The sequence below is a fragment of the Primulina tabacum genome, chromosome 5, assembly GCF_025594145.1.
Source record: "Primulina tabacum isolate GXHZ01 chromosome 5, ASM2559414v2, whole genome shotgun sequence".
In the NCBI taxonomy this organism is placed as follows: Eukaryota; Viridiplantae; Streptophyta; class Magnoliopsida; order Lamiales; family Gesneriaceae; genus Primulina; species Primulina tabacum.
The window spans coordinates 29,175,633-29,185,183 of record NC_134554.1 but is presented as its reverse complement, the minus strand read 5'-3'; positions in this window follow the sequence as shown (position 1 = coordinate 29,185,183).

Genomic DNA, 9,551 nt, shown 5'->3' with positions numbered 1-9,551 from the left:
GCCAACTGATCCAGTTGATCAGTTGAGTTAGTTGATTGATTTACAGAGATCAGTTTGGAGGATGAAAATGAAGAAGAAAATCATATCAATAGAAATATCCTTTAGACACATGAACTAGAAATTTTAGTTCAATCAGTTGAACATGAACCTATTCCTGATAATCAGTTGGTGGAGGAAACAGATAATATTCAGTTACCAACTGAAACAGCTCCAACTGAAAACATTCAGTTGCCAACAGAAGCAGTTGCTGATATGGAAGCAACACATAATGAGCTCAGATGGAAGAAATCACATCCACCAAAATTGGTGATAGGTAATCCATCTGACCCGGTAAGAACAAGAAATCAAATGCTTAATTTGTTTATTTATTCTGCTTTTGTCTCACAACTGGAACCAAAGAAAATTGATGAGGCTCTTGTTGATCCTAACTGGATAAATGCAATGCAAGAGGAGCTAAATCAATTTACCCATAACAATGTCTGGGACTTAGTTCCAAGACCAGTTTGTAAAACAATTATAGGTACAAAATGGGTATTCAGAAATAAATTGAACGGAGATGGTTCAGTTGCACGCAACAAAGCAAGATTGGTAGCACAAGGATATAGGCAGGAAGAAGGAAATTGACTATGATGAAACATATGCACCAGTTGCAAGACTGAAAGCAATCAGAATGTTCCTTGCCTATGCATCATTCAAGATCTTCAAGGTCTATCAAATGGATGTAAAAAGTGCATTTCTGAATGGTCAGTGGCAAGAAGAAGTGTATGTTGAATAACCTCCAGTTTTATCAATAACTCTTTTCCTGATCATGTCTATCATTTGAACAAAGTTTTATATGGTCTTAAACAAGCTCCAAGAGCTTGATATGAGACACTTTCAAAATTCTTAACTGATCATGATTTTACTGTTGGGTCGGTTGACAAGACCTTGTTCAAATTTCTAAAAATGATCATATTTTACTTGTGCAAATTTATGTTGATGATATCATATTTGGGTCAACTAACCCCAAATTATGTGAGAAATTTGCTAAGTTAATGATGGACAAATTTGAAATGAGCATGATGGGTGAACTGACATTTTTCCTCGGTCTGCAAGTGAAACAACTGGAAACTGGTATCTTTATCAGTCAGACTAAATACACGAAGGAATTGCTCAAGAAATTTGGCATTCAAACATGTTCAGCTGCAAGCACTCCCATAAGTTCATCAGTTAAATTGGACAATGATCAAGAGGGAATATCAGTTGAGACGTCATTCTACAAAGGTTTAATAGGTTCATTATTGTACCTAACTGCTAGTCGTCCTGATATTGTGTTTGATGTTTGCATGTGTGCTATATTTCAAGCAAATCCTTAGAAATCGCATTTTACTATTGCCAAAATAATTTAAAATATTTAAAAGGCACTCAAAATGTGGGATTATGGTACGCTAAAGACTCTTCTTTCAAATTAGTTGGATATACAGATGCAGATTATGCAGGATGTAAGATAGATCGTAAAAGCACCAGTGGATCATGTCAGTTTCTAGGAGATAGACTGATCTCTTGGTTCAGCAAGAAGCAAACATCCATAGCCACTTCCACAACTGAAGTAGAATACCTTGCAGCTGGAAGTTACTGTCCCAACTGCTCTGGATTCAGCAACGACTGAAAGATTATGGAGTTGATGCTAAAGAATCTCCCATATTTTCTGACAATACAAGTACAATTGCGATTACATATAATCCAGTTATTCACTCAAGGACCAAGCACATTGATGTCAGACATCATTTCATCAGAGATCATGCTCTGAAGAAATCTATCAGACTGGGATATGTGTCAAGTGAACAACAAGCCGCTGACATCTTCACCAAACCATTGGCAGAGACTAAATTTTCTCACTTACGCAATATACTTGGTTTAATTGATTTATCTTAATCAGTTCTATTGTTTTTTTTTTTCAGTTGTTGTTAATTCAGTTTGTCATTTATTATTTAAATGCTTATAAAAATGATTTCAGTTAAGTCACTCATCAGTTCATATGTTCAGTTCTTTACCTGTTTGTCAACTGACGTCAGTTAGTCATTTATCAGTTATAATATTCAGTTTGTTCACTATCTGTCAAACTGATGTCAGTTATTAATTAATCAGTTATTGTATTCAGTTTGTTAATTATTTATCAACTGATGTAAGTGCAGTTTTTGCAGAAAGTAAAGTTACCACATTGATGCAAAATAGGATTTTATTAAGCATGAAATCGAATCCATACAACATTATTCAGTTGCCTTTCTACAGCTTCTTGCCAATCATTTAACCAATTTACAAGTTCTTGGCTATGCAGTTCTCTGACAAATTCAAAATTATAAACCTTCTCAAGCTGATGTCATTCTTCCCAAAGCATCACATGCCACAGAACTATATCAGTGACAAGCTGTGAAACGTGTCGGATGTTAAAACGCCTGAAATACTTTCTGGCTACAGCTCTTTGTTGAGTAGTGGGAACTGGACCGTGTCTCCGAATAGACTGAAGTTCGTGGACTTTAATCCAAGAAGACATCACCTTCAACCAGATGAACTCTTCGATGTCTTTCTTCACATCTTCCCGTTCTCGTGCCCTTTGTGTCAAAATGTGATGATTGCTGCTGCAAGCATCTGAAATGATTGAACCAGACTCACTGGACAAACCAGACACACTCGACATATTGAATTGTTATTATCTAACATTGTTTTCATCTTACTTATAGACATGTCTCATTTAATATTGAAGAAGATGAAGAGACTCAAGTCAACTGAACCGTCTTCTGACTCATACAGACTGAGTTTATCTTACCCTTACTTTTAACTATATGCATTTATTAAGAGGAAATGTCGATTTGAAAAGTTAACTAAGAAGACAATAGTCAGTTGGTCCTCAACTGAACTGACTAAGTTCTCAACTGGTCATTCAGCTGCTGACCTAACTGATCTTCTCCTTTATGTTAACTGATAAATCGAATAATATTCTATATTAAATGAAGTGACTGTTTGTCGAAGCATTAAATGTTGTCTTTCAATGAATAGTATTTTGAAACGTGGACCCACATAATCCATTCATATTCTATACACGTTTTTATCACACGTACACACGTTTTTAATTCAAATTTCCCTGGACTAACACATGTCCAATAATTTGAACAGTCACGTACATATGTATTATACCCGCTTCGTTGCAGTTTTTCTTTTACGCGCACATTCAAGCATCCAGAGCAAAATTCTACTAAAGCAAATTTGTTTTGCAGATTTCAAGCTACTCAAATGGCCAACCGAATTCCTGCTCATGTGATGAACGCTATGACGATTGATTTTGACTCTATCTTCACTGTGAAAGACGAAGAAGTCAAAAATGTCTTTCTGAAACTGGAAGCAGCTGGTTTGAAACCATTCTTGGGATTATCTTCTCAAGAAATTTACACCAAAGAGATTCAGGATATCTGCTCCAGCGGCTATATTACACAAGACGGCAGCATAGCGACTACTGAAAATGGTCAGTTGATGATCATTGAGTAGGAGTTCTTCTGCAATCTTTTCCAACTGCCTACTGAGGGGCTAGTCAATTTATCTGAAGTGAAGGCCTCCGATATTGAGGAGATGCAAACTACCCTTTCTGCTGATGGTCGGAAAATCAAGGTTACCGATCCAAAAAAGGAACAGACTGAACAGGCAGTCTCTCAACCGACTGAAGAGGCCCAGCTGCATTCAGTTCCAACTGAAGAAATGCCAGCTGAAGAGCCAGCTCTACAACCAACTGAAGAACCAGTTATTAACCCAACCGAAGAACCTTCTAATACTTCTACTCTTCTAACTTTCTCGTCTCCTCCCCAGGACCCTACAACTGAAAATATTTCAGAAATAGTTGCGCATGTAACAGAACCAACTGACAGTGCGATGGTTGTATATACTCAACAAGAAAGGGAACAGATTCCAGAAACTTCCGGAGCCACGTCTTCTGGAATTTTAGTCACTGATGCCCTATTTTAAGAACTTCAAACCGTTCAGTTGAACCTAGTCAGTATGATGAATGCTATTTTTGCAATACAATCTACTCAGCTCGCACACACTTTGAAGCTCAACTCGACCAATGAGTTTACTACGGACAGACTGAATCTACTCAATCAAAGTGTGACTTCTCTATATCTCCAGATGGAAGAAATAAAGAAAGATAGGCTGTCGACTGAATCTCACTTACAAACTCAAGCTTTAGTCGGCAGAAGTTTTGACTTTCTAGAGAGTACAGTCACTAAGAGAATTGATATGCTGCAGAATATTATGATGATTGCCATATCAGATGTTCGTATATTAACAAAGAAAGTGGATGTGCTTGACAAAAAAGGGGAAATTATTCGAGAGATAGAAGAAGACAAAGGGAAAAAAAAGATATGAAGATCAACTGACTGACTTTAGTTAATGGTTGAAGATATGAAGATTCTTTATTATTTATTCTTTGTACGAATCTGTACTTAGATTAGTTCCTGATTCTTTATTCTTTGTACGAATCTGTACATCAGATATTTATTTATCTACAATAAAATCGAAGATTATCTTAAGTACAATTGATCAGTTCATACTTTACTAGTTTTGTCAAACACCAAAAATGAGGAAATTGTTGGAAACTTAATTTCGGTGGTTTGACAAATTAAGAGATTAAATCTATTGAACTAACTGATCACGAACTGACAGTTGCCTAACTGAAGATCAATGCACAGATTATCGAAGGCAACTGAAGACAGCTGAACTGAAATTACAACTGACTGATCAGTTAGAAACTGATCAGTTGAGCAGAACTAGACTTTCGAAGACAACAGACTGATCGGTTGAAAACTGATCAATTGATATATTCAGTTATGAGCTTACCAGCGAGTGCTTATCAGCTGATCCTTCAGCTGTACACTTCATCAGTTGAAAAGGACATTCAACCGACAACAGTACAAAGCAGACTGTGACTCGTAGTGGAACGCCGCATTTCAGAGTCTACAGTGTACGAATGTCAGAAGTTTATTGACGTGGCAATCAATGGATATAAAGATTCAAATTATATTTAATGTTACCGTAGGAAGGAAGCCTATAAATAGACGAGAAGAGCAGTTGAGAAACAACTCTTGTTAATACGAATCATCTATTCTCTCAAGCTTGCTATTACCCTGCTGAATTTATTACTCTCATTTGAGATACAAAAAGCTCACACTTATCAGAATTATTCGTAGCATTTGAGGCTACTTTTCGAGCTTACTAGCACAAACTATTGTATTATTTATTTGATCTAAGTTAGATCAGTGTTGCTAAGTCCAGTCGAGAACTGTGAAATTGTTGTAAACTAACAGTTTCAGCTTTGGCAGTAAATCCAAACTGAAGTGGGTCTGTACAAGTTTAGTATTGATCAAAGTCTTTTAGTGCATATCATATACTTGTGATAGAAGGGATGACGTAGGAGTTATTCAATCTCCGAACATCCATAAATCTTCATGTTATTACTTCAGTCATTTATTCAATCTTTCAGTTAGTTTATTTTCGCAACTATATTCAGTTAAACTGATTGTCGACTGACAAGATTCCTAAGTTTCAGTTTATCACTAAAATGACACTTCATTCGAAAAGGTTATAAAAATCGTAAGTGTTTATTCAACCCCCTTCTAAACAACTTTTAACCTATCAACCGATCCTAACATGAGTCATACCAGCTAGTACATGGGCACTAGCATTCTGATTAGGTGGAGGCTGCGGAATCTCCTCCTCCTGCCTATCCTCATTATCCCTACGAAGAACCCGTCTAAGAGACATCTATGTGCAAATCGTTCATACCACGTAACCAACATGCGTTTAACATTTTAAATAAAACATGCATCTAACCTTCTATATCATGTCATAAAAGCATTAAAATTCAGCATATAAAATTTTAAAGCACTAAAAACTCACAGACTTGAGGCGTGACTTCTTGAGCTTCTCGGAGTGGAAGTAACACAACTCTTTCGAGATCCTTCGCTCAATACCAATTGAAACGTCCACTATTTTAAACCTTAAAATCCTACTTTTTTTTTTTGTAAAATTCGTAACTTGAAGTTTAAAATATTATCATTTTAAAAATCCAAAAATTAATTTAACATTTAAAATCTCAAGTGTATAAAATCCCTAAATCGTCAGTTAACAAAAATCATACGTCAATCATTAACATGATCAACACTAACTTAAAAAATAAAGCATTAAAATATCTAATTAAATCATTAACAAAAATTTTATAACTTTGACTATCAAGTTAATGCGGAAAATAATATCCATCAGGAGTGTATTGTCGGACTCGATCCGCTCAAACGTCAGCACCTCCCTCAATCTCATCGTCACCTGCAACATTCAAACTTAGTGAGTCTAATGACTAATCACGTTCTAAACATGAGTAAAAAATAATATATATACAAGCACATGCATTAAAATCATAATTTTATTCAAAATAAGCTAACATAAATTTGTAATCATAATTTAATCATAAATCGTCAAATCATAAAGCTTTCCATCATTTATCGTTTTGGGTGAAGTTTGGTCCTTGAAAGTGACTAGTTGTATCATGTCGTTGATTGATCAGTATTAGCTCAACATTGTGCATGGGAACGGGCACTAGACACCGACGTAAATAGAAATACGATCGTTGGACTCCCTCTAGGGCCTTCTACTGTAAATAGACTCCATCTGGGCTTTCTCCCTCACGATATTTCAAATAATCATATGTCATATCTTTTTTTCACAGTCAATTGACATCTTTCAAAAATATTTTTCTTTTTTTTTAAATCATAAAATATCGCGTTCTTTCCAAATTCGTAAAATAGCATTTTAACAGTAAAAATTGCATAGCTTTATCATAAATTATAAAATCACATATTTTTTATTGTAAATGTTTTAAAATATCATTTAGCATGCGTTATGATTCTTCGGGACACTGCTAACCATTTTTGTATTACACAGGTGTAAAATGATCGTTTTGCCTTTTGACCCTAAAATTTCCGATTTTGACTTTTTCTCACTTTTATTGACTGGAGACTATCCCAAATAATTATTTAAGAATAAATTTGACTTCCAATATTTTTATTTAACGTGAACTCGAGACTTTCGATTTATTTTCTTAATCACGAAATCGTAAAGCGTTTTAATCCCTAATTAATTCAAAACGTAATATTTTCTTTCCAAACTTTAAACATACACTTTTTACACCTAAACTACCTCGCGAACCATGAATCGATCCCCATGGACCATGATTCAAACCGCTTCTCTTCCTAGCCTCAAAACCGAACCCTTGCATGTATATATTAAGCAACGGCTCGATGCACCATCGAGCCACCCTTGACAAGACCTACCCCTAACCCTTTGGACCAGCGCCCCATCCCACGCATGAAGCGTACTCTTGCATATGAACCCGAGCCGCTCCCCTTCCTTATTTTCCTAGAATCCTTGCCATATAAGGACTCTCCTAATTCTCCAAACAGCGAACCCACACACACCTAGCCATCCCTAGACCCCCCTTCTAGACACGGCTGGACCAGCCTAGCCAGCCCTTAGCCACGCCGCGTCGCGCCCCCTCCTGAATCATACCAGCCAATGGGAGAGTCCTTGTGCGTGTGGACTCTTCTTCCTCGCTGCTACTGCGTCCAGCCCCTCATGGAATCCTTCTAGCATCTCACCCAAGCCACGCACAGACCCTGACCCAAGCCCTATGCGCTGCCTCCCCTTAAGTGAGCCCTAAGATCCGTGCAAGACACACAAACCCTAGGTTCGTCTAGCTACCAAAGCGCAACCTCCTTGCTACTGTCCAGCCCTAATTTCCACCTTAAACCACCCTTTTTCCATCCTTTAAACACCCTATGTTGGGAGCCTAATCCTTGGGAATCATGACACATTTATATACGCATGAAATTCTTCAAAACTTTCGAAATAATCATTTATAAGTTAATGATTTGTACTTATTGATTTTACATGCAAAAATACGTATAAAAAAACATAATATGATTTGAATGATGCGTCAAAGAAGTTTAGACGCGTGCTTTTACGTTTTAGAATGCTCGAATATGCGATCGTTGGCGTGGGTTGCGAAGGGAGACAAACAGGCGACGAAAATTCCTTGATTCTCCTAATTTTTGAAAATTTTATGTGTGTGTTGTGTGTGGAATTTCGACTGAATTGGGCGCTAGAACCATAGGATTTTTTTTTTATAAATTTCAAAAATTGTATGTATAATGGGTTAGGGTTTTGAGATTTTTGTTTAAGGATAATTGGCCTTATAATCTTAGATAAATTAGGCTCAATAATACTTATTTAATTGTTTTTGGGCTTTTAAAAGTCTCCTGTTTCTCGGATAAAATCGAGCTTGTCTCGTAAAATAATTTGGGCTCCAACATTTTTTTTAGAAAATTTTAATCATATTTAATCATATTAACAACCCTTAAAAATATTTATCGAAAATATTTTATCTTGGTCGTCCACAATCTCCTTTCCCCAGCATATTATCGAATATTCAGATAAAATGTTCAATTCTCATGAAATCATGCAATCTAATCATTTAATCATGAAATTAGACCTTCAATCATATAATATACATCAAGTAAGCATTTAAAATCAATTAAATAAAATAATTAAATCATTTGCACGTAAGTGGTTTACGTGGAATATTGGCTTTTTGGATGTTACGTGAACACACAAGGCTGACAGAAGGAAATGCAGAAGATCGAGATTCAGGTGGAAGAGCATGATCATTAAATCTGAACCATCATCCATCATGTGCACAACATCAGTTCTTGATTGCAAAAATCTCATCGTAAATAATTAAAGAAGGAACTTATATTTAATAATTAAGGATCAAGAATTTGAAGTTTTATTCGAAAGTTACATGTCGGTGGTAACAATGTAACTCAAATATTTTAAATCGTACAACAGCTCAAGTATTACGTGACGATCGTTCTATTAGCCGGAGCAATTATTGCACATAACAAATAAGAAATTGAAAAATATATATTATTCAATAAATACGATTTGATGCATGTATGAATCACTAGAAGCCAGCATTTAGTTTTGACGCATGTACATTAGTCAGTTGCGGTGTACAAGTAATTAAAGCTTCGTATGTTTAATGTTATCGAAATATTGACATGACATCGATTATTATGTGATAAATTAGATCAAATCACGCGAAAAATGAGTGCCTCCCAGTATTTAGTTATTTAATTAATGTTGGCTAACCATTTTTTTAAAAAAAGAAAAACGACCTTCCTCCTCAAGTTTATTGAATTACACTAGGAAGAATCCTTTTTCAAAATAATAGATGACCAGATCTAAATAACTAAATGTCCAACCATGACACGTCCGATAAATGCATCAAATGGTTTTTATGTAAAATTTATAGTAATTCATAAGTTTAAATGAAAAATATGTCTCTTGTGAGACGATTTTTACGAGTCTTTATTCATGATAAGGATAAAATCTGTTCAAATTTACAATAAAAAAATATTTTTTAAAAGATAACTAAAATAGAAATTTCAGAGTAACGCTTCATAAAAGTGAAA